At 41.2% G+C, this 27,388-nt stretch overlaps 1 protein-coding gene across 1 annotated transcript in view; it reads right to left on the bottom strand.

Annotated features, from left to right (window-relative positions):
* The window catches only part of pde4a (phosphodiesterase 4A, cAMP-specific), an 82,812-nt gene that overhangs the window by 48,266 nt on the left and 7,158 nt on the right, over positions 1-27,388 (bottom strand). The gene's annotated exons all lie outside the window — the stretch shown is intronic.

Genomic DNA, 27,388 nt, shown 5'->3' with positions numbered 1-27,388 from the left:
AAGGTCCACTACAGAGGACAAATTTGAATTGCTGGTAGTCAGGAGGATACGGTTTATCTATCTATCCATCCATCCATTTTCTTCCCCACTATTTTCTCACAAGAGTCGTAGTGGTGCTGGAGCCTATCCCAGCTAGCTTTGGGCAGCAGGCGGCGTACACCCTGAACCAGCTGCCAGCCAATCCAGGGCATATGGCTTAGAAAGCGATATATAAGCAAGCACAGTTCAATTAGCATTTAACCGTTCTTAAAAACATCCATCGATGCATTTTCTTAACCACTTGATCCTTACAAGGGTTGTGGGGGTGTTGGAGGCTATCTCAGCTGGCTTTGGACAGTAGGCAGGGTACACCCTGAACTGGTTGACAAACAACCATCCACACTCACAAGCACACCTAGGGACAATTTGGAGTGCCCAATTACTCTACCATGCATGTCTTTGGAATGTGGAAGGAGACCGGAGAACCCGGAGAAGACCCACACCGGCACGGGAGAACATGCAAACACCACCCAAGAAGGCCGGAGCCTGAACTCGACCCCGAGTCCTCAGTACTGGGAGGCGGACGTGCTAACCAGTCATCCACTGTGCCGCCCCTCTTAAAAACAGTCGGGTCAAAAATAAGCCGATTATAGGTCAAAAGGGACCCACTGTGATTGGTTCAATTTGACCCATCTCTTTTGGGGTTATTCAATTGACTATTCAAATTAACCCTTCGCCGTTATTGTGACCGGTTTTCGGCTTTTGATGGTTCTGACCAAGTCATTTCAAAATAAGATAATGCCCAGGGGTTTTAATAGTCCAACTATAGTGTCAAATCAAAACCAAAAATTAGGTTATTTTTTGGTTAGGTTATTATTTGACACTTGTGACAGTCATTCCCTTCTTTGATCCATGATTCGGTTATTTTTGACCCAATTGCTTTTAAAGTATAGGTGTTTATTCTTTATCCTCTATGTAAAAAAAAAAAAGATCCAAGTACAGATAGTTGTAGTTAAAAAAAAGAAAAAAAAAGAAAAAAAAAAGTCTATTCTTCTTTGTTTGTGTATACATGACTATACATTATTATACTGCCTCCCAGTGGCAGTGGCGAGCACACCGGAAGGAGCAGAACCATGAACTGGATTACAGCATTCAATCATGATGCTCAAAATGTTTAAATCTTTACATTCTATTTATGTTATTACTGAAAGGTTTTATAAAGTACAAAATAACACATATGGACTTTAAATGGTGACAGTTCAACCCTGCAACAAATTATGTACATTTAAGTGGCTCCTAATGGAAATCCCAACATAATCGAAAGTAGTCAGGAACAGAAAAAAAAAAAAAAAAGTGTTTGGTGTGGACGTATGGCAAGCAGAGGCTGGAAAGCAAAGCGAAGCTCAATGAAACAGCGAGAAGCGAGGCTGGTTGTGTTAATCTCATTACACCGAGAGCCCCGAGGCTCTTCTGGCCCTATTTATAGCAGACTGACAGAAAGAGAAAGGCCGGCCTTCGTATGTACGCTGCCATCGCTGTCGCTTATGCAACTGAGTGGCAAACGATGATGCCAATCGCACGGGGGCCCTCGTGTCAAACGGAGGAAGAGGGAAAAAACAGACAACAGCCGAGTTGATGTGTAAAAACATGCGCTTCCTTCGGCACACTGGCCACCATGAAAAGTGGAATCACGAGGCTGTATGCAAAATTCTATCAAATATGAACTATGTAATGTATGTTTAAAGATGCTTCACAGTGTGTCTTTTGAGTGGTCACCTTGCCAAAAAGAGAGAAAAGATGAGGAGAGATGAGAAACGGCGCGGTTTGGAGAGGACTCAATTTTGATCCTCTCACAACAACAAAAGCCCTCATTTCCCACAAGTAATCACACAATCAGCCCCGGGACACACACTCATCCACATCACACTGTGTGAACACGCACACTCACACAGAGCGAGAGGGAACTCAGACTGGGGGAGTTAATTACCTCCGCCAAGGAGGTTCTGTTTTCACCATGCAGCGTAGGTTTGTTTATGTGGCACTTCCTCTATTCATTTTATTTTTTTTTAAATGACTGTTATTTTTGGTCTCATTAATGTGTTTATTAGTGACAATGCGAAAACTAATGAGGTCATAAAATGATGACAAAAATCAAAAACATTGTGATACTCCCTTGCATGAGGATTTAAAAGCGAAACCTGAGTGGAATTGAGCAGGTGTGATGATGTAGATTGCCCAACAGGAAATATAAACTCCACAAAAATAAAACAAAAAATCTTTATTTATTTTTCAGTCCGTCTGTGCAACCCAGTACCAAATGGACCACAGACCAGCACTCGACCATAAACCAACGGTAGGGGAGCACTCTTTTAACAGACTATTCAATTAAATTGTTACAAAATATATATTTATATTTATTTAATAATTAGAATTATTTGATATAATTAGCAAATGAAAAATTAAAAGATTTTTCTAAATGTAAAATCTAAATACATTAAATATTTGAATGAATTTAAAAAAACTGACTATGGATTGGGTTAATATTCTTCACATTCTTACAAAAATAATAACAAAGGTAGTTTTACTTTTTGTTTTTACTTGCTGGATGCTTGTAACCTGGCAATAGCCAGATGGATCATTGTGATTCACTCAAGAGAGTTCTCCTTCCTGGTTTTGTCACAGTTGCATATCCCGCCCCCAAACACAATGTTTCTCTGTGATTGGTTCCAACCACCAGTGGTTTGGATCGGTGATAATCAGCGGGCTCGGTACAAGGTGTATTCTTGGATGTTTGTGAACTCACAAATATCGCGAGAATTTAACTTACAGAGCAATGTTAAGATGCTGGTTGGAGAATTTGAAAAATAATTTGCGCGCTTTGCAAACCCAAAATCAAAGAGCAGGTCAGTTCAAGTCAAGTCTATTTATATAGGGCCTCACATCTCAAAGGGCCTCACATGCCCACAGTTGACAAATGTGACAAATAGTAACGACATCCCCTGATCAAACCACAAAAGGACAAGCAAAAACTAAAAAAAAAAAAAAAAAAAAAACATCATGGGGAAAAAAAAAATAAAAGAAACCTTGAGAAGGGGCTGCAGACGTGGTAATCCCGCTTCCAGGCTGCAATGGATGCCAAATAGGCAACAATTTACTGTACATAGTTTATGATACTAAACAATAAACATAGTAACTAGAATAGTGCAAAAGTTAATTGAGGAAGTTCAAGCACTGCAAGAAGACGTCGTCAGGGAAGTGGGTCATCATCCAAAACCAGCCCAGATGATCGGGGCGGTTATCTCTTGACAGCAACTTCAAGGTAATGATCCACCCCGGATTTAATCACGATCAACCAGCGTAGAACCCGTAAAACAGCATCCAAACGGTCACTGACACCAAACTCCCCCTCCAAGCCGCGGAGAAGGGAGGGAAAGAAAGCAGCGGCAGTCACCAGGCCCACAACATTCAGCCAAATGCAAGAGTATAAAAATGTGTCTTAAGACGTGATTTAAACGTTTCAACAGAGGTAGCAGCTCTGAACTGCGAGGGGAGGGCATTCCACAACACTGGAGCCCGGATCGAAAACGCTCTAGAACCTGCGGACTTCTTTTTAGCTCTTGGAATCACCAAAAGACCAGCGTGTTGCGAACGAAGGTTTCTTGTCGGAACGTACTATTATTAAATTATTAAATTGACGAGATAGGAAGACGCCAAGCCATAAAATATTTTATATTTAAGTAACAAGACCTTAAAATTGCATCTCAGGTGGACCGGAAGCCACTGCAAGTTGGCTAATATCGGGGTAATATGATCGAACTTTATTGTCCGTGTCAAAAGTCTAGCTGCTACATTTTGAACTAACTGCAGGCTTTTAAGGCTCATTGGAAGACCAGAGAGTAAAACATTACAATAGTCAAGGCGAGACGTAAAAAACGCATGAATTATAATCTCTGCATCACCATCAGACAGAATTTTAGCAATATTACGGAGATGGAAAAAAGCAGTTCCAGTAATATTTTTAATATGCATTTGAAAAGAGAGAGTTGGGTCAAAAATAACGGCAAGATTTTTTACTGAGTCACTTTGGCTAATAGTACATTTATCAAGGTTTAGAGAGGTATTAGTAAACAGATGCCGATGACGAGCGGGACCGACAATCAACATCTCGGTTTTATCTGCGTTAAGAAGCAAAAAATTAAACGCCATCCATTGTTTAATGTCGGCGAGGCACGCTTCGAGATTATTGCAGTTTTGCACATTTATTTCTATAGGCAAATATAATTGAGTATCATCAGCATAACAGTGAAAGTTTATATTATATTTACGTATAATATCACCAAGCAGAAGCATATAAATGTTAAACAAGAGAGGGCCTAGTGCCGACCCCTGTGGGACTCCACACGTGACATTACAGAGCTGAGAGGTCGCATTGCCATGAATTACACGCTGCGTCCTCTCTGAGAGGTACGAACGAAACCACGAGAGTGCTAAACCTGAAATACCAATACATGTTTGGAGGCCATCTAGTAGAATTTTATGATCGACGGTATCGAAGGTAAAGTAATAATAAAACTGACGAGATATTGGAGTCCAATGCCAGGAGAAGATCATTAGTCACTTTAGCAAGGGCTGTCTCAGTAGAGTCAACGGCCCTAAAGCCAGACTGAAAAGGTTCATATCGGTTATTAGCAGCCATATAATCATTCAGCTGCCGCGCGACAACTTTTTCAAGTATTGTTGCAATAAACGGTAAATTTGATACTGGCCTATAATTACAGAGGCTATCTGGGTTGAGGTTATGCCGTTTAAGTAGAGGTTGAATAACAGCAGTTTTAAAAGCTACGGGAACAGTGCCAGTAGAAAGTGATAAGTTGAATGCAGACCCGTCACCAGAAAGAAATTGTAGGGGGGCATTACCTTTTTTGGGGGGGGCACACTTTATCAACCTAAATCTAATGTTCATCAGGTTGAACAGCGGCATTGTGACAACTGCAAAAGTGTTCAGAAATATTTTCTGTCACTTAAAAGCGGCAGTTCGTTCCGAAATCTAAAAGACAAACTGAAAAAAAAAATGTGTAGTTCATTTTGCATTTATTCAACTCAAAAGTTCATTTGAAACAAATCCACTCTTCACTTCTGTAAACAACTATGTCCGAATGAATGACTGCAACCCAGCCCCTTCTATCTGGAATTGGCGAGCAGTTGCCTTCATTTGCGTGTTGGATTAAGGCTGTACGATATGGACAAAATTTCCTTTCATTTTTGCCAGACATCTCTATTCTTTGATCTTTGACTCAGCATGAGACTTCACATCATTTTACTTTTTTTATGCTGCCTTCTGTATTTTGTGTTATTTTATTTCTATACTTGTACAGATTATTTGTATTTTTTTTAGTATTTTATTTGCGTGTATACTTATCTACTTATATTTACTCGAATTAATTTTATTTTGTGTTATTTTATTTCACTTGTGTCTACTAAAAGACTAATTTCTATTCCATGCACAGCACTTTGTATGCAGCAATGGATGTTTTAAAGTGATTTAGAAATAAGGTTGAGTTATGTCGATGATATATAGAAACAACATATGGGTTCAGTGAAAAACTAAGCAGAATATCAATCCAAAAGGATGTGTAAAGTGCTGTTTTTTTAATTAGAACTTAGTGACAGTCATCAACATGAACAAACATAGCAATAAAAAAGAGAATTCAACTCACATTGTACTGCAACTGCTTTAGTGATAAATAATTTTATGCTCCTTAGTTGTTGTTGTGTATGTGTGACTGCTTGGGTCTGTTAACAGCATACTGTGTATTGCTACATTTCATCCGTGCCGTGTGGCTTGACTAATTAAAATAAAAGTTTGACACTCACTTGTAAACGTAACCAGTGGACTCAGGATTCCCATTGATGTCAACTGTGTCATCCTGGATCGAGGTTTGGCATTTGGTGGCTTCCATTAAAGCGGCACGACGTGCTCACTGCTCAGTCTTTGTGCCAGCGCCAGCCGGCAAATGCGCACTATCTACCCGGAAGTAGATTTGGCTAAGGCACGTCTGCAGAGCGCGCGTCTCCCCCGACCCCACCCCATCCCTCCTGATCCTGATTGTCATTGGCTCGCTTAGTTGTCAATCACAGCCAAACTTGAAAGGAGGTATGTGGTTGGCTGGCACGCCATGCTTTACTTAAAACAGAAGGCGCAAGTTTACGTGACTGATAGGACGAATAGTTGGTGAGTCATCTTGCTAGGGCGGGCACGGCTGACTGACAGGGCGGGCACGGACCCCCAAGGCCCGCCCATGGCGACGGGTCCGGCTGAATGTCTATGGCGGATCATCCATCCATCCATCCATCTTAACTGCTCATCCTCACGAAGGTCATGGGCGTGCTCGAGCCTATCCCAGCTGTCATCAGTCATCTATGAGCTAATGATTTTATGTCAATTACAATAATTCACTAAATAGTAGAAATATGCAATTAAATCGCGATAAATTAAAAAAAAATGTAAACGTTTGACAGCACTAATTCATTTAAAACAATGATCTAACAATTGATTAATCTGTTGATTATTTTGTCGCTTAATCAATGAATCTGATTTTAAAGAAAGGTTTTAATTAACATCCCTTTCAAAACAGGACATTATTTGAAATTGAGAGGGCCGAAAAGACACACACAAATGAATTAGGATTTAGTTGCTGGTGGGCCATAACATGCCATCATAACCTTGCCTGCAAGATGGATTCTCGGGGGTTTGTGAACTCACAAATCCATTTGTACTGAACTGAGCTGATTTTCACCGATCTGAACTACTTGTGATTTGGACCAATCACAAAGCAAAATTGTCTTTGGGGGGTGGCACATGCGCCTGTAATGAAAACAAGAAGCGGCGAGGCCATGGGAATCAAATAAACCTTACATAGATGAAAGCATGGACGCTGCAATTAATTCTGTTCTCGCAGAATTACTCAGTTTTCCTTGTTTAATGAAGAACAGCGAGAGGCGATTCATGCATTTTTACTTGGTAAATATATTTGTGGTATTTTTTATTTATTTTTTTTAAACCTACGATAACAACGACATTTTCATCTGTTGCCGTGATTGGTCAAAACAAAAGATTGGTAGATGTGCACAAGTTGGCGTATTGCCCAATCAGCTTGAAGTATTGCACTGAATGTCCCGCCTTTCCTGAGCAGATCACATTGGAGAAGTCCCAGATTGATATTGCGGAGAACTCCTTTTAGTCAATCACATGATCAATCTGGCTCTTGCCAGGTAAAATATGTCTGGGAACTGTCAAAATATGATCATTTTTTTCCAAAATAAAAGTAGATGTTTGAAAATGAATTACTTTGAAAAAAAAATCAGTCTGCTTTCATGGAGGACCACAGAAATTAGAGAATATTTACCTTTGAGAGGTTGAAATTCTGAGGATTTGGACAATTTAAATTGAACAATGTCTCTAAATATTAATCAATTGATTTGATAATTGATTCACTCTGGATTAAGTGTTGTACCTCTAGTAATTTCATTCAAAATGAATTAGATAAATTAACATTACATAAAAATACAGTATTAAATCACATTGCTGCCACATTCTCATGAGATCTGACTAAAATTGTGTCAAACATGCTCGCAAGGTCAAATGTTGCAATGTCAAACCAACCGAAAGAGCAAATTTGGCTGCAATTAATTAAATGAAATCAACTTCCTTGACTTGTTTGTTGAATCTTATCAGATGAGTTGGTATGGCGAGAAAGTAAGTCTGGATTTGTGTTTGTTACTTCTGTCTCGAAAGAAATATGAAGGCATGATTGGAACAGCTGATCCACGTTTAAGTGTTGTCAGAGGTTGTGCTCTTTTTATTAATTTTATCACAGTAGGAATAAGAAGAAAAAGAAGACAGAATGTACGTAGTACGTTCCACTTGACCCCCGGGCGGCGCATTTGGCCCGTCTGCTCTCTGACACAGTGCATGCGGCGCACCGATGTGTGAACATGAGTGTGTGACCTACAAGGAGACAGGTTATGCTCACACGTGGATTCGGGCGTGCTCGCTGGCCTCCTTGACACTCGCCTCGAGTGCCTTTCGTGCATCGTGGAAAATTCTTGTGGCGGCTGCAGGTGGTCGCTTTTATTCCATTCCGCACACACGGGACTATTTTGTCTATTTGTTTTTCCATTTTTGACTTAGACAGGAAGCTGTAAGCGTTCCTGAGATGACATCAACAAAAGCGCTAACCATGAACTGTTCATTGAATACAGTACACTCGCAGGTTCCGTATTCATGGTCCCACTAGGTTGCAGATTTTTTTTTTTGTACAGTTTATATTTTGCTGTCTATGAAATGCAACAACTGGGCAATATGGTGTAGAGTGAACCACCACAACTAGTGTTGTTGATGTATATTATGAGATCATAAGTTGTGTTTGTTAGTTTGGAAAAAGAAAATGGGATTTGCTTACCGTAAACAGAGGGAACGGTACACTGTTCACTGCTTTGTATACTGTATGTGTCTTTCTATATCTGTATTTATGTCTGTATGTCTCCATTTCTCTTGGCCTCTGTCAATATATACAATATTTTTAAATGTGTTTCTAGTATTTTAAAGTATGTTTAAAGACCTTTAAAAATCTGGATCATAATCGTTGTAAAAACATGCTCTCTTATTAAGTGTACCTAATGAAGTGACCCAATGGCACTTTCAACTGCCAAAGTTCAATTTCAACCGGCCTTACATCATTAGAATGTCACCACCAATTGCCTGACATTTGAATTCCAAACTCAACATTTCACTTGCTTTGACAGCACCAAAGTCAACAGAGCAGGAGGTGCATGTTTTTGCGAGCGGAGGTTGACGTATATTTCATGCTCCAATCGCTCCCAGATGCTCCGGTGCAGGAAGCCCGACCTTCCCTGAAATGAAGCTGCGAGCTGCCGTGACGTCCCGGCCCCCATCCACCCCCCTCCTCCTCAGCATCATCATTTCCTCCTACACGTTTCCACTTGTGCTCATTTGCACATCATCTCCTGCAACGTCGGCGATATGTTCCATTTTGATGCCGTGTGGAATAAAAGCATTGAGACGGTGAAAATGGAAGAAAATACAGAGCTGTAGCTACACTGAACAGCTTCCCTTCACTGATGCTGGACCTGCTGCCTTATTATCTCTGTTATAGTTGGACCTAAAAGGTGTTTGGTGGGCTTCTTGCACACTAAACTCAACTCGTCACAAACGTATCTCAATACATGGCATCCAGTACGATTCAGGAAATGTACATTTTCAAGTGGAACAATTCAATTTGGTTTGATTCAGTGGGATTATGATTTGATTCAATCTGCTACTAACAACATGTAAAGCCTCATAACTATTCAAGTTAATTCGATTCAGAAACAAATCATAAGCAACATCCAACCGATTTGTACCGATTCATAACTTTTTGATCGTTTTTTTTGACTGGTTCAAGCTGCAACAACACCGATTCATTAGCACTCGATCTTTTAAACCAAAACTGAGTAGACCTTAATACACAGACAGTATAACAATACTCAGTCATATAGTTTTCATCCTCCACGTAGAACAACTATTAGTGCCACACTGATGATCCAAGAGAGGAGTTATGAATCTAATACAGTTTTACGCAGGAAACGCCCGGCTGCAGTCATATATCGTTTGAAATCTTGATACATGGAGAGCTATACGATTCCATGCATTGTGTAAGTGTAACAATTTTATAACCTCACAAGCCAGACTGGTAATTGTGATTCACACAAAGGAGTTCTTCCCATTATCAATCTGGAACTTCACTCAACAGATCCGTTTGGGAGGAGGGGCTTGCTGTACAATACATCGAGCTGATTGGAAGATGCAGCATCAGTGTTGACACTTCCCTGTTTCACTGCATGTCCCGCCCTAAACAACGCCAGATTGGTCCGACTTAAAAAAAAAAGGTCGGTTGCAAACGTATCAGCGGGAGCAATACAAGATGCCTTCTCGTAGTATTTGTGAACAAATAGCCTGAGAATTCAGCTTTCTGGCAGGTTAACAATTCTATTCAGTTCTTTGAAATTATAATTGATTTCCGATTCAAAACTGTTTTTGTTACACTCCAAATGCCTTTATAGACCAGAAAAAAGGCCTTCAGCAAACTGCTGGTCGCATAAAATTGTCCAATATATCTTGGTGAGGAAGATCTCGACCCAGCCCTGATTGACTAATTAATTGACGGGAAGGAAGGTTTGTCTAAATAATTCTCTCCATGGACAGCCCCATTTCCAAAAGAGCAGCGCAGGTATAAGCACAAAGAGAGACGCTCAATCCCAATTGGTAAAGGTGCACAATGTTAAATGAATACCTGTCTGATCGCATCAATCAAAACAGAGCATTGTTATCTCTGCTAAGGCAGAATAGACAATGAAGTGAATCGAACAAGCTTGTATTGTTAAGCATTCACAGCCTTCATTGTCACACCAACAATTGGGAACGAAATAATAAATGCAATAAAAGCATAAATAATAAGAGTCTGATTCACATGGCGGCTAGAGAATGAAAAAATGTCTGGACAAAGACGAGTGTTATTGGATTGGGCTGAACACACACACGCACACGCACGCAAACACGCGCACGCACACAAACGCATCGAGAAGTCTGCCACTATCAGCACCATCTGTGCCCACTCTTTGAAGACTCCAGCAAGCTCATTTTGGGATGCGACATCCACGCTCGTGTGTGTACAGCTGAATGTGTCTGAGGCTCTTCCAAAAATGGAATACATTGATTATATATGATTGCTTCATATCATTTGAAAGTTATATGACAGTGTTCAGCAGATTGCAACGTGTCATGTTTGCGTTACTCTCACCAAAACAACAGTTGAATTTCCACAGTATGACATTTCACGTCAACATTCACGGCCTTCGACAAGCCAAAATGCCACAAACAACATGTTAACAATCTTAATAGGCTCTCAAACTTTTGTATTTTTTACACATAATTAGCTTTTTATCACTTCATTGATTGCAGTAAAATGAAATGCTTCATTTATTCCCAAAGCTTTTTCTATTCTGTTTATATAATGGATGGAACTAAATCAACTAAAACTCCAATACATAAGACATTGCTTCACAGGTTTAATGAGTGCATGGGCTGATTTATGTCTGTCCTGTCTAATGATGTGAGACTTCCATCCAGCCAATGGCAGTGCAGTGAGATCACACAGAAAGACTGGACTACGAGTCATCGAGAAACCCAAGTCACACACGCACGAGCAATTGACCTTACTGTAAACCACGCCCGCATGACCTAGTGAACCAATCAAGACGCAAGACGTCATGTCTGCGACGGCACGTGCGTTTTGCTGTGGACAAACAAAAGCAATCCAGCTCCTGGTGGTGCATTGCATGGCTGTCCAAAGGCAAGAATATATCACTAAAAATGGTTCAACGCTGTAGTCACGGCTTGTATAAGAGAGACACGAGAGAGACACTGTCCGGTTTATTCCCTTCCCTAAACTCTCAAACAACTACAAAAAAAATGTCTGCGCACACGACCAGGCAAATCCCTCCAAAATGACCAGAAAGTACGACATCTGCACAAAGGTAATGTTCTCCATTGTTGTTAGCCAAAGGCCAATGATAGCGCCGGGTAGCTAACCGTCCACACGTTTGTTGACTTACTATTTACTCTAGGCTAAATGCCAACAAAACATTGAAACTATGAGGTAATCTAAATTCATTCGTAACCTGCTTGACAGGAACAATGTCCAAAAACTTTGGTTTTGCCGACAATTGGTTGAAGTGAGTGAGGTGACTCTGTCTTTTCTTGACTTCTGCAGTAGCAGACAGCGATGCGTGTTCACTTTTGATTTTGGGCAAAATTGGATGGTGAGGGAGTAAAGATACCCTTCACTAAAGAAATAAAAGCCCCTCTGCTTGCTTGGAAGAGAAATATCGGCGTCCGGAAATTACCTGACGGATAAATCACAAGGAAGTTTGCCATTACAGCGAATGTTGTTTCGCTCATCTTGCCCAACAATGTCGGAGGGAGCTGCTGGTCGCACTTTGTGGGGGGGGAGGGGCGTGCTACGGTAAGGTCAATTCATGCCAACTGAATGAATGAAATAACTTTTTCTGAATTTGGTGTTGTAAAGCCATCCGGAGGCCAGCACGGTGCACTAGTGGTTATCCCGTTTGAATCTCGTATGTTTCAACACACTTAACTCGTTCACTGCCAGTGAAGGCTGTAGACGACAAAGATCCATTTGAATTGGGCTGGCAGTGAACGAGTCCAAAACTCTAAATTGTCCATAAGTGTTTACATGTGCCCTGCGATTGTTGCCATACCTTTCTCCCCAAAAGTCAGCTGGGATAGGCTCCAGCTCTACTCGCGACCCAGAACAGGATAAGCAGTAGAAGATGGATGGATGCTATCGTGTAAACGTAGCCCACATGTCAAATGTGGGCTACGTGGGGTACGTCCCCAGTGGAACACTCTGGGGTGCTGTCTGTCTGACTGAGGATGACAAACGCGCACACCCCCACACACACACACAGAATCAGCGGTGCGGAAAGAACAAACGATGTACACCTGTCGAGCAGAGCGTCCTGTCACACTAATGTGAGCGATGTCAGGGGAGAGTCGAGCTGAGTGGATGGTTCAAGTCACTCTGCAGATGCAAGATGAAAGCACGTTCAGAAATGTACGTCACACTTGAGTCGCCAGTGATAAATCTGATGTTGTTGATGTTAGAAAATACATAGGAAGAGGATCTTGAAAATATAATGGCATGTTGCAACGTTGAGGGGGGAAAACTAGGGAAAAGCCACACAAACACTGGGAGAACCTGCTAACTGTGGATGTTCAAACCTTTCTACCGCTTAACTCATTTGGTATGTTGTAGGAAACCCACATCATGAAAAGGACAGAGACACGATGCAGACTTTGCAAAGAAAGGCCATAGCCAGGATTCGAACCCAGAATCAAACTGTGCGTCAGACGCAGCAGTCGTCATTTTCCACTGTGTTGCCCTACATGGCAATCTGATCGCTGTCTGGTAAAAACGTGACTCTTCTACTTTTTGTGATTGTCAAAACATACGCGCTAAAAACACTGCAATATGCATGTCAGGCCACTAGTTGGCGATGCCACTTTTTGAAGTAGCATTTTTCCAAATGATTAGAAACTACAACCACAATAACTCAGCATTGTGAAAATTAATGTCTAAAATTAGAAATTGTGATATACGGAAGCGTACAATTTGTCCTATATGTATATTCAACTATCAAAGCTTGACTTTTGCAGGTTTTCAACTTGGTTTTGCATGATTAAAGTGTAGCTAAACACCTGATATGTGAACTATAAAACCAACAAGAGGTCAGGGTTGGTGCTTGAGAGCCGAGAGTCGAATCCAGAAGCTTGTGTCTGTGATGGAGCTGTGACAACACCATGACAATGAAAAAAAAAATATTAACACTGCCATATTAATGCCAGCTTATTTGGGTTGCACCCGTATTCCAGTGTGGGCTAAACGTTTGCGACGCTAGCGAATATTGCTATCAGGTCAGGGTTCGTTTAGGGAACTTTTAGGAAACACTGTGACCTTGAACAAACCCTGATGTGTAATAAATTGACATTCGCTGGCGTCGCAAACGTTTGCCCCTCAGTCAGTGAGTTGGCTGTCTGTCCTCCTGGGTTTCATTCTGGAGCATATTTTCAATACGCTTTGTCAATAATTCCATATGAAAGTTGAAAATGCACATATGTAGATTTCACTTGTATGAACTCAAATAATCTTGTTATCTTTTGTTTTGGGGGGATTTTTCCCACCCGATTTCACCCCATTTTTCATGGGAGTGTTTACCAGCATTTTATGAATTATGTCCCTCTCCCCGCAACTGTAGTTTTCCAAAAACGTGCACATTTTACTAATTCAATTATGCTATTAGGCTAACGATTTGGGGCTAAGTGCTCTCTCTGAGCTTCTCCCCAAGCTCTCACAGTCACGAATTTCATCCTCGCCACTGACCGAGCAGTATGTTCTCTCAGGAACTTCCTTAATTTATGAAAAGGTGCGTAATATGTCTCCTTTAATACGAGCGAGCGGCTGATGATGGATCTGTGATGTGATTAATGTTGTGTTGTCGTGAGGGAGGACAAAGAAGGAGCGGGAGAGTCCCAGCAAAGCAATCAGACCAGACGTACAATGCGGCAGCAAAGCAGAGAAGAGATGCAATCAATGTGAGTCATTTACGGCGGGCTCAGAATGATCACAAAGAGACAAGCAATCACAGACAGTCCTTTTTTCTTAAGCACAAAAGGTGCCGGTCCAGTCGTGTTATTGGAGAGTTGGGTTGCATTACGATGTAAGCAGCGCAGCGGATTTGAACACACAAAAGCGTGTAATACAGTTTGGTGGTGTTATGACGCCAAAGCAAGCACGACTGGAAGGTTTGTGGCGGAGGAACAGGTGGCTTTCGCTTGTGATTTTGTGAGCCTTTTGTTTCCTCTCGCCGGGATTGTTGCCCAGTCACACCTCTCGGCACAATGAAAAAAAACAAAACATTACAAGAACCCCCACTTTGCAAATTACAATATATCATTAAATCACGGGGATCCATTTCACTCCTAAATCTATGAAAACATGATCAAATTAAAAGGGGACATATAATGGGAAGTCGACTTTCATTGTTTGCATATAAACAGTTGGGTCTCTGGAGTGCCTGCCCACCAATCAGGTGTGAAATTAAACAACCAAGTAAATCCTTTGTGGGCAGCCTAATTCTGAAAATTTGTCTGTGAGCGAATCATTGTACTTCCTAAATTATCCAGTGGTGACTGAAATTGCAGTTTGGACACGGTGGGATGAACATTCTGCTCTGGAGAGACTCTCCGTCTCCAGACATTTCCGATAGCACCACAAAAGGTCACTACATTTAATTCTCGTCGTTTATTTTTTAATTGCAGCTAGGGGGGTTGGTATAGTAGCTAAATTGGCAAAACTGAGAACAGTTCAGTGTTGTTGTACTCGTAGCTGCTAATAGCTAACGTTTACTTTCAGGCGCTGTCCATGTCATCTCGTCACTAAAGCACCACCACCTTCATGATTATGAATGTCATGTGTGCTGTTGTTTTCTACGATCTGTATAACACACAGATCGCAGTTCATTGCATCGCCAAAAAGAGACTGGCTCTTTTTGGCAACACTTCATTTGTAAAAATAGCACCCACTCCTGTGGATTCACCAAAAGTATAGATTTGTGAAATAATATGAAATTTGCCAACAAGACGTTTTGACCCGTCGCCAGGAATATGCTCTCATTTATACGTTTTCACTTACACTCGTACTATACTGTACATGTTTTGGTCTTTAGTGTTAGGCTTATGCCAAAATAAAGACAAATGAACCATGAATAAACATGAAAGAAAGATTTAAGACTTTACTGCTACTACTACTACTTATCTAAACATCTAAACTACCTGTATATAAATAAATATATACAAAAGCCTACCAACCAACTGAAATGAAGCAGTTCTTTCCCCTCCAAATTAACATCTTTGCATTCTACTTCACTGCAATGTTGATTTAAATGTGATAATTGCTCAGCCCTGCATCCCACCACTGAATTGTGTGTTTTCTTGAAGGCACTGCAAGCAGACTAATTGCACCAGATTCAGGAACAGATAAAAAAAGAAAAGAAAAAGAGGGTCACGAAGGCCACCAGCTGAGCTCAAAGTGGTCATGCGTGGCATCCCAAGCGAAGCGGGCTCAATGAGCCGAGAGCAAACACAAAAGACGGACCTTGGACGCCAGCCGCACGCCTCCCCAGTCGGCAAACAATCCGCTCGCGCCTGACGTCTCCGCCATGTGCCAGAGCGCCGAATTCCCGGCCCTCCGGAAGCTAATTAGCGCAAAGCGGGAATCCGCGCAGTGCACTCCGCGGCGTCAACAGATGGCCGGTGCGGTCACAAATGACTTGTATTTGCCGGGGTGGTTTTCCTGAACGCTCGCTCAGTGAGACTTGTGCTCCTCAGCGTCGATTAAAGTATAAATCAACAACGAAATGCCGCGCTCTTGCTAATTAACTGTAGCTCATTATGAGCTAAATGATGATGGCAGCTGGCCCGTGAGGCAGGCAAAGAGCAGCTTCACTGTAGAGACTTGCTGCATTTTCATGCTGAGTAAAGGAGGCAAGTAGCGCTTCGGTGCTCGGATTAAAGAGGACATATTACAGGAAATGGACTTTTTAATTATTTGTCTACAAATATTTTAGTTTGCTCTGCCTAATTTTGTATTCAGTGGTGCCTCACTCATCTTCTCCCACTGAATGAATGGAAATGCCAAGAAACCATTCCAGTCTCCTTTAAATATGAGCCATTATTCAGACTTTTTTTTTTTTTTTGGCTTTGACTTGTGAGTGCAAACTTGAGCTATCATACGGGCACTTTATGGTGTCAGTAAACTCAACTCAATTCACTTCTCAATGAGCAGCGGTTTGGCAAAAAAGTGAACAATTCATTAAAAAGGAAGCTTCATTTTGTTCAGTGGCATTCCCAGTTGAGCTTTACTGTCAAATTACGCATAAATTACGCATTTAAACAACAATAGCTTTGACTTAGAATAGTCCGCTTAGCTTAATGCTAACAAACCATGTAAAACGCCATTGACATGCTCGCAAATTCAAGTACAATATTGACTGCTAGTTTTCCTAATTGAAAGATACAAACATTATTTTTTGGGAGGGTGGTAGGCTGTAATAGATGAATGGATTTTCATTCACACCAAGGGAGGAAGATGATTTAAGATACAAGTGTCTTGAGTCATGAGTCATGGAATAAACTAAACTCACATGTCAAGGCACCACGGTACAATCTTTTTTTGTTTTTTTGGTTCGGATATATGATGAAAGCATGGAACAGAAATGCTATTAAGTCATCTGGGAGCTGTTTAAAATTGCCCAAAAAAAGTGCACAAAATATCTCCTTTAAGCAAGCAGATGTTGCTTTACCAGACCTGGGCGAATCATTGTGATTCACTTTTTTGCCGTTACAAGCGGACAGACAAACTTACGAAACCCCTCTACTGAGACGTGTTGACAAATGATCCCACTCAGCCCTCGTTAAGTGCCTTCCAAGCCATCACCAATTTTGTTTTTTTTGTTTTTTTAAGGGGGGGCTAAATGAGATCTATTCTAAGTGTGCAGGGGAAAAAAAGGGGGTAACCATGACAACAGAACGGAAGGGAAAGACTTGTGTTCGCCGTCAGTCATTGATGCTCGCCTTTGGAAGTTCCCGCAGCATGGCGGCCACGGGACACGGTGACTGATGCACTCGTATTAGCATATTCTGGAGAGTGTCGAACAAAAGACGCCGGAGGGCGAAGCGGAGGAAGACATGCAGTAGGAGGGCTGCCACTTTGTCAAAGATGTGAATTGTGAAAATCCACATATAACTGTATGACACCCATTTTAAATACATAGTGCCGTGGGGGTAGGGGTTGCCTTTATATATATATATATATATATATATATATATATATATATATATATATATATATATATATATATATATATATATATATATATATATATATATATGCAAATGTTCATTTAAAGTTACTTGTATTTAACCAGCAATTTTTTTCCTGGATTGTAAATGACATGGTGTCTCCCAGACAAACTGTCAAAATCTATGGTAAAATATAAAGTTTTAAACTATTTCAAATACTCCAAGCTGTTCTAAAGCATCCTAATGATCCTGATTGTTTCGGAAAAGCTGTAAACGCAAACTCACCTCAACAGGTGAAAAACAGCAGCTTTCTGCAGCAGTCATGGTCCAGGCCACAGAAGCACACTGAGGGTCTGCATTTGCACAATGTGGCTGCTTATAAGTGTGGAAAGAGCAATAAGTCCATGTTGAAACATTTCAAGTTCCAGAACTTCAAGTGGCTACTGTGCAAAGTCTTATTGAAAAAACTGCAAGACATTTTGCACCATGGAAAATTAATTCCAAAGGACATGCCCGTAAGCCAAAAGTGACACCTGTGCTGGCCAGGAGCATTAGTGAGAGAGGTGAAGAAGAATTCAAGGATCGCCACCAAGGCCATATTGGTGAATGTGGCCTCTGCTGATGGCAATGTCTCAAGGCAGACCGTCCAACAGACACTGCACACTGCTGGCTTCCATGGTCACGCACCAGGGGAGACACAACTTCTCCAGAAAAAAAACACTTGGCATTTGCAAATGCTCATCTAGACAACGTTGAATATTTATTTATGTTCTGATATTTGATGATTAGATGAAACAAATTTCTTTGGGCCACAATGGTGTCACCCATATTTGGTGATGAAAAAGGATAAGCCTTCAACCTGAAGAACACCATCCCCACTGTCAAACATGGCGGTGGGAACCTAATACTTTGTGGGTGTTTTTCAGACCCTGGGCCAGAGTACTTAATAGTAGTAAACAGCACCATAGGGGAAAAAAAGAGAGAGATACTGAAGATTTCCCAAAATAACATTGGGCAGTCTGTGGTTAAATTTGGTCTTGGGCACCAGTGGACAGTTTAGCATGACAAAATGCCAAAACACACAGTCAAAGTGGTTAAGAAATGCTTCACAGACGAAAATATGAACGTCGCTTTGCAGTGGCCCATACAGTCCAGAATTGAACGTAGTTGAGAATCTGTGGAGGGAACTAAAGATCAAGTTGATGACAAGAAAACCTTCCAACTTGAAAGTGATGGAGCTCATCGCAAAAGATGAATGAGCAAAAATATCAGGATGCTTTCTATTTGCTGTAATAGCCAATAAAGGCTTTTCTATTGATTTTTGAGAAGGGTATGAATAATTCTCAATGTGACATTTTTTGTTCTAATGTATCTAAAAGCTGAGAACGATTTCTTTCCACAGATATTCCTCTTGTATAGCATCCTATTATCTCCTGGGAGACAGCTGCATAATTTCTCTAATCCAGGAAAATATTGCTGCTTGAATACAAGTAACATTAAATCAAATTTTGCTGACGGTTTTTATGTGGTAAAACACATGCCAAATGAAGCAAATATTACTGAATGCTAGCATCATTGGTTTTTTTTTTTTAATAATCAGAGTGGCCTCCGCTTTTTCTCTTTGTTTTCCCTCCATGCAGGACTCGGGAGGCAGAAAACACGGCAGCCCCGATGGCCGCCTCAAAACTGATCAAGGAAAGAAGTTCTCTCGCATGTGAGCCTGTCTTTGCCCCGAATTGAAGTATATTACCATGACATGCGTCTGTTGTATGTATGCCAGTGAAGCCACTAAATATACTGTGGCTTTGTAAGCCAGCTTGCATCAGGTAAATCTGTAGTGACGTTTGTCGTTTCTGCATTTGAAAATGGCAGCATCCTACCAATGCTTGTCTGTGACAGAAACTTCCTTCAAAGTCTTTGTAAATTGTTTTAATGAAGCTGATGCGTATTAAAAAAAAAAAAAAAAAGTTTTAAAACAATTGTGACTACTGTGCCTAATAGATGAATGAACTCCATCTTAATTTAATAAATCACATATTTATATTGATCTGTACGTCACACCGCTGTAAAATGGCTCTTCTGATTAATTAATACTCGTATGTCCTCTAGTTACGAACATTCGACTTACGAACATTCTCAGATACAAACAAGGCTTGACTTATGTCCATAAATATCATATTTCGCTCCCAAGTTAATATTTTTAAGTGCGCGCCATGTCATACATTACGGTACAGTACCGTAGTTCCCATCTCTGCCACAACCCCTCCAACCTCTCTTATATGCTTAATGATGTTGAGTACAGGAAGAAACTTGTATATTTTTTGTAATTAAAGAATTGTAACTAATTCAACAAAAGATGCCTCTGCCAAATCTAATTTGGGGTATAAGAAACGGAACAATAAAAAAAAAAAGGTTGGTCTTCAAAGCAGCACATACTGTGCACTTGTTATTTTTTATTTATTTTTTATTTATTTTTCAACTTGTTAAAAAATACCACATCAGGACAAAAACCCGCCATTCCGCCTCCGGCCTTATACTAACTGCCTACGAGCTGTATATGTCTCATCTGTTCCTATACCGTATAGTTTATACAGGAGTCTGCTCGCGAGGTGTAAGGAACAAGGTGGCCGCGCCCTGTGACTTCAACAGCTTGCACTGGCGTGTATGGGCTATCAGCTATACAGTCATATATACAGGTCAGTGCTTGCATTTGACTAAGCGGTCGCCATCTTGACTCGTCATAGGCGCCAAACTTCACGGACAGTCGGAAAACATACTTTCCTGATAACGTTACACCAATCTCAAATCAATAACTCCACCATCTATGGACAGCAAGCATGTTTATTTTGTTTTTATTGCATTGTATTGTGTAAAAATTACATTTACTGTGAGGAGAAGTGGTTCTGATAATGGATGGATGGATTGATGATGTACAGTAATTGAATGTATTTTTTTTATTTAATTAATAGAAATTATATACTGTATATAATTGACTTTGTTTCATTTCTAAAAATGTTTTACATATTTTTATTTTATTTTTTAAAAATAATTGCATAACATTTTTTTTTTTTTTTAATGTACAGTAAGTTGTACCTGTAGTGTGTTTTAAAAATGAATTAATTGTTAGTTCACCACTCTTTTTATAGGCATCTGTCAGACATATGCTTTTATTTTCCGATCATAAAACGGCCACAAGGGGGCGATACCAGTATGGGCCGTCATAGTGTGTAGGATACCTTGAAATATGGCCGGGTATCAGACCGATACTGAAATGTGGTATCGGTACTCACCTATCCGTATAGAGGAGCATGTAAATGGCATAGCAAACAGATCATATCACATGTAAACAGGTGAACAGAGATCTTCAGTCAGAATGAATCATTTCATTTGGAATGCAAAGGAAAAAAAAAGAAGAAGTCTCCATGGAAGCCATGTAAAGCCGGTGAGTTGTGTAATTTAGACCACAAGTCATTGATTAGCAAAATTGCTCCTCAAAGAAAAAATGATTTTTGAGCCTTGCATATATTGTAACCAAAAGTGGAATTACATACCAAAACAAAGACCAAAGTTGTTGAAATAGCAGGACTGCGAATCCGGATTTTGCGTTGGAGGGGGCGGTTTACTGTAATTAAAAATATAAATATAGGACTTATTGATCATGTCGCTCTGGTTTTTCACCTCAACCTTGACCCAAACTATTCCATCAGCACCTCGCAAGCTGATTGATCTTCTCGAGCTCCAGATGAAGTCTCGACCGACTCCGACCGAGTGATTGAGCGGACTTCTTTTCGCACAACGAGGTCGTCCGGCGGGTCGATCGGCAGCCGACCAATTTAAGAGCAATTATCTTCCTCTTGCCACGCACTCACTTCATCAAGTTTGCTCTTGAGGTAAAGGTATTGCGAGAACAATCCTTACACGCACACATTAGCGTGCGAGTGTTGATGGTGCTTGTGGCGGCGGCGGAGGACACACTCGAACCTTATAGCAGTGGTTCTCAACTGTTGTGACCCTGGGACTCGTATTTTCTTATTGTTGTAAACCTGTGATCCCGAGTTCAAATGCAAAAGCAGCCACCTCAAGTTGTTGTGAATTGAGTAAGAGGACTTTTTTGTTTCTGGCTGGCAGTGACTCAAATCACTTCTGAACTGTTTAATGGCACTCTCAGTTGAAGTTTGTTGTCAAACAAACTTAAAACAAAGACTTTGGGAATTTAAAACAACCAAATAGCTTAGCCTTTCAGTCCAATATGGCGGCTATAAATCTGGGCTTCTTTCAACACGGTTTTAACTAAAAACAGACAAAAAGACATGACCACAGATATTTTGGGGAGGAAAAGACCCTTGCAACATTTCAGAAACAAAACAACTGCAAACTTTGTCTCAAAGTTAACGTTTTCGTCTAAAGACAAAAGAATCTGGGCTTGTTATGCCACAACATTTTTAACTATGCATTGATTATGAATTATGTCATTTTGTTGTACGGCAACTGTGTTTCGGAGACAAAAAACAAAGATCATAAAGTTTGCATTTTTATCCGAATTTTGTCATTTTCTGTATACTGCAGCATTTTTCACAAATGAATGTTTTCTCTTAAATCTGTATTGCCATTTTTTTTTTCAATTGCACCATTTTAGAGAATAAAATATGCACTAGTATCGTATTATACATTTTTGTCCAAAGGCCAGTTAAATGACAAAATTTTTAACTGAAAACATTTTTATTTGTTTTTTGTTTTAGCCATTTGTTGAAAGGATACTCAACACCAAATCAACTTTTTTTTTGCTGATAAACTGTATAAATGCGTGCCTCCTAATGCTGTCTACATGCCCTGGTCATTATTTTGACATTTTAGTGTTGGGGCAAAAACTGTCTGTGTGACACCATCTTCAGGTTAAACACAGCTTGGCTGTTTGTCCTCTCACAAGTCAGTGACTACGTCACTAGTAAATTGTGACGTAGTCACTCTGCCACCCACCAGCTCACTCTCGTACATTCTCGCTCATTGTAATATGCGGAGAAAGAATGAATAGCGCATAAACACGACGGAAATCCCTCTGGCCTCCCACCGATACGGACATCAAAAAGATAAAAAGGATGCGCCACCTTAGCAAGTCGAGTTGGAGTAGTAGCGTTTTGCATCTTTTTCAGGTTTGTGATTAGCATTTGCATTAGCATTTAGCATAGCATTTAGTTTGTTTATTTAGCATAGTTTTTCGTAGTAGAGAAATTATTTACATCGGAGTTTTTCACTGCTGCCGTCAATCACAGCCAGGCCACGCCCAACCAGCCCTCTTCCCATTCGCAAGCCAACGTACGGTCCTCCAGGCATCACCCGCTTTGAGCACCGTTTTCAAATATTAGTGAGGGTGGAGCAAGAGTCTGGTTGGGGTGTGAATTACACTTTAAGATAGTGACAGTTTTTTGGTTACCAAATAAAAACTATTACCATTGTCTCACATTTACTTTTTGTTGTATGTGTTATGTTTGCTGAGAGTAGTGTGGTTCTCCTGCTATGTAGCCTACCTAAGTGTAGTTTGGTTTTTTTTCACCTAAAAACGCCTCTGCACAGACAGGTTGGCGTACAATGAAAGCTGGTTGTAGGATCGGAACTGTCCTTTTTTTTTTTTTTTAATTCTCCCTCCTTTCTGCCGCTATATCTCCAACATGACGCCATATTCCCCGTAGGCCGAGCGCCATCGAAGCAGAAGTGCCAGCAGACTCGCACGGAGCCGCTTCTCCATCCGGCTCGCCTTGAGCTATGCGGGCAGAGCTGGCGGATGCGCGGCGCTCCCGATAAAGAGATGAGGAGATGAGGCATGTGGCTCCCAGCGCTCTGTAGACATGAGCGGAGAGATGCTCGCTCATTGTAATATGCAGAGAAAGAATGAATAGCGCATAAACACGACGGAAATCCCTCTGGCCTCCCACCGCTACGGACATCAAAAAGATAAAAAGGAGGCGCATGGCAGTCCATACGGGCTGAGGGTCAGACGCTAACCTGTGTGCGGCCCACTCGTAAACACACACACACTCACAAATAGCTCTCACCACTCCAACATTCATCTGCCAGCTTCCATTCCTACAGCACAAACACCCACACAAACACACACAAGCCGAGTCAGGTTAGTGCGCTTGTAGGAATCAAATGATCTCCATCTCTCTCTCACCGTCAGCCGCCCACAGAAGGAGAAAGGCAGGCGCTCGGCCCTAGTGGACGGGAGATTGGACTACCCTGGAGCGTCTCCCAAGGACCCTGACACAAAGCGGCCTTTTCCTTCCATCTGCCGCCTGCTGGGGGCCTGCCCCGAGGAACATTGCGGGTAAATAAAGTGGAAAAAAAAACCTCATACGGACAACAGAGAAGGAAGATGGACCCTCATGGCGCTTTACAGACACGGCCAGGGATTTGTTATCGGGCTAATAAACAAGCTGGTTTAAAGGAACAAGCAAGATGGCTATAGATGGAAACAAAGGCTTTGGCTATTTTTACATATAGTATCTATTTTCTCTAGGCCATTTTTATGACTTTTTTTTTTTTTCCTGAAAAGCTAACCTAACTCTGTCAGGGCTTCCTGGGATCTGAGATTAGGTCTTAAATTTCATGTTTACAGGTCTATGTAATGGATTTCAATTGTTTTGGCCATTTTTTTTTTTGTTGGGGAAGGGGAGAAAGGTATTTGTACCCAAACTAAGCAATCCCTACTATGTTTGGGCCTACTTGTCACTTCAAATGCAGTGCATTTGGCTAGCGTAAGTGCACGATAAACGTCACACTTTGCAGCGCATCCTCTGACATGTTTACACCACCCAATCCAAAATACAAACATTCAACTACAGAGGGATATGACTGATAATGCGTCTGCATCAGGCCTGGCCAACCTGCACCTCTTTGACCAATTTCATGCGGCCAGGATTGGGAAATCAGGTCCAGGAAGTGAAAACCCTGAAAGAGTTTGGCTTTGGCCACAGGTGCTTCTACTTCGAGATGTAACGATAACGGCAATATCGTGATATTGCAATATTAAAACTGCCACAATGTATCGCCGTTGTCAGGTCACGATATTAAAAGCAGCAAATCTGTTAAAAAAAAATCCGGTTGATTTCCATTTGTGCAGTTTTAACCCTCTGGTGGCTAGTTTTTTAGTGCTGTTTAATTTTCACAAGGCATGTTTTGGCCCTCTATGTTTAAAATCCACACTAATGGTCAGATGAAGGGGAACAATATGCTTGTGAACAGAGTCAATATGTGGAGGAACTCCTGTGCTTGCGTTAGCAAGTGCCTCAATATTGTCTTATTAGAGATTGTAGGTTGTTTATATGCATTGCTCTTATGTACAAAAGTACAATATTAAGTGGGTTTTTTTTTTTGTATGAGTTCATTTTTCTTACAATATTGTGACCGCCCCACAATATCGTGATAATTATCGTATTGTGATGTTTGGATATCGTTACATCCCTACTTCTACTGAACAGGTAGAGACAAGCTCGTTTACCTGCCACGGACACAAGTCACCTAAAAAACAAACAAACAAAATAAAAACCATCAATTTAAGAGCAGCATCAAAATTATGTCTGAATGGCGCTGAAGGGGCAGTTTACAGACTGCTTTTTTTTGGCTGACTTACAGGTAATGACATAGGACAATGAAGGAAGCATCTTGTCTCCTAGTCTTCCTTCTTAAAACGAGCACAGATACGGCCAACCTTTTTTAGGTCGGACCAATCAGGCATTGTTTAGGGCGGGGCAAAACCAATAAGCGCTGATGACAAGGGTGAAGCAAACAAACCTTACGGGCGAATGGACGCTGCATTTATTCTGTTCTCGCAGAATTACTCATCGCTTCCTTGTTGAATTTGAACACTGAGAGGCGCTTCGTGCATTTTTATCTGGTAAAGATGTTCGTGCTTCCACCCCCCTCCCTTAGACGAGACGAAAGACGACATTTTGATCCATTGCCTTGATTGGTCAAAACAAACGTGCAAAGATGCTGCATCGTCCAATCAGCTCGAAGTATTGCACAGCAAGTCCCTCCTTTCCCGAATGGATCTGCAAAGTCCTAGATTGATAATGTGAAGAACTCCCTTGAGTGAATCACAATGATCAATCTGGCTTGTGAGGTTATTCATTTCCTGGTCGGTTGCTACGTCAGCACTTCCAAATATGGGCACGCTGTTGCACGGATCTTTCACACAAGTGAGCAAGTGCAGTGTGTGTGTGAGGGTTCGCTTAAACACGGAGATGAAACGAACGCATTTGTCAATCAAAGTACCAAATACGAGAATATCACGTGAATGTGCTTTGACACTAATGAATTGTAGGGAAAAAAACATTTGAATGTTGCTGGTTTAGCAAATTTGCTCTTAAAATGGGAGGTAAGAAATGCAAAACAAAAATATGAAGATCAAAACAGGATGATTAAACAGTTTTTGTTGAATGTAATGGCAAGACGGAGTTGTTCCCAAAATTGATGAAGGATCAACTTGCTTGGAACATTGCACCGGCTAAAAAGAAAAATGCATACAATGAAGGGGAGCTAAGGAGTGAGGAGATGGGATGGGGGAAGTTTATGTGTCCATGTGAATTATGTGTTTTTATGCGGTGGCACCGTAAACATTGTGGTTCAGCCTCGGAGTGGTTTGTCAGACCTGGTCGAAAGTATCACCAATTGTTCATAAGCCACTTTGTGCAATACGCAAACTAGATATAATCCACAGTCACAAACGTCCACGGCACATTTAGTCACATGTGCAAGCTTGGGCGTGTCCAGACTAGTCAACTGTACTATTACAAATTGAGAGCACGATGTTGATTACCGGTCCGGTAGTTGTGGGGGATGCAGTCGCTTGCAGAAACACATGAGTGAGCCTCATAAAATTAACAACATGGCAATCTTTCCCAAAAAGGACAGTCTGTCAAAATGCTGAGTCTGGTTGCAATGTCCTTAGTTGCTGGTTTAGTCAATTGCTAAAGGAGCTTACAATGCGTGTGTCTGCTTTACAGTCTGCAAAGGTTTTCACTTGCACATAGGCAGTGCCTTGACATACAAGGGAGTACATTCATGAGTTTTTCCAGATGCAAGCCTCTGTCCATTTTTTGCTTTCATTTACGATCACAAAATATGGTTGGTTTTTCTTGAGGAATGGATTCGTGCCGAAGTCTAGGGAACAAAAGCAGAAGCTTTAAGAGGAGCATCACATGCAATGAGGTAAGCTTTTACAATCAATCGTGCACAACAAGTTTTCATCCAGCCGGCCAAAAAGAAGCAGCTGCAGCTACCAAGAGGATAAATGGAGCTGCCGTCGTGTGAGCGCCAAGTAATCGTATCAAAAACCGCATTGTTCCACGACTCACGCTTGATGAAATGCAGTTAATCTAATCGACTTGATTAACATGCGATGCGTAATTCCATCTCTGTGTTTTGCGAGCTGCCACAGTTTTCCGAGGGGCTCGTATGGCTTGCTGCGACGTTATTTGCCGTCGCCTCCGAAGCGAGAGCAGTCGCCGTGTGACACTTTGACGAAGGAACGGCGGCACGGCGTGACAGCTCTGCCGCCGAACTTTGTCACATGCGTTTACAATACCCGAGGGGACGTTCCGGTCGGCTCGCAACACGGTCAAAAACCGTTCAAGCGCCGCGTGCCTTGCAGGCCCCTGGGAAATTTCAATCCCACAACTCTGAAAAGTGCGAGCAAACGCCACTCAGAGTTGAATTTGATGAAGATGCAGTCGTGGCACGTCACACGACTACAAACTGTCCTACCATACGGTCACGATTAAAAGTCTACACACCCTGCCCTGTCCAAATGCCTACTTTTTGTGATTTTAGAACAAGAGCAAGATAAATCAAAAGTTAATTGCAAAAACAAACAAATGAGATACATGGTTGCATAAGTTTGCACACCCTCTC

This window comes from Festucalex cinctus, chromosome 1 (genome assembly GCF_051991245.1).
Source record: "Festucalex cinctus isolate MCC-2025b chromosome 1, RoL_Fcin_1.0, whole genome shotgun sequence".
In the NCBI taxonomy this organism is placed as follows: domain Eukaryota; kingdom Metazoa; phylum Chordata; class Actinopteri; order Syngnathiformes; family Syngnathidae; genus Festucalex; species Festucalex cinctus.
The sequence above is the reverse complement of the archived record's forward strand: the minus strand, read 5'-3'. Positions and strand labels throughout refer to the sequence as shown.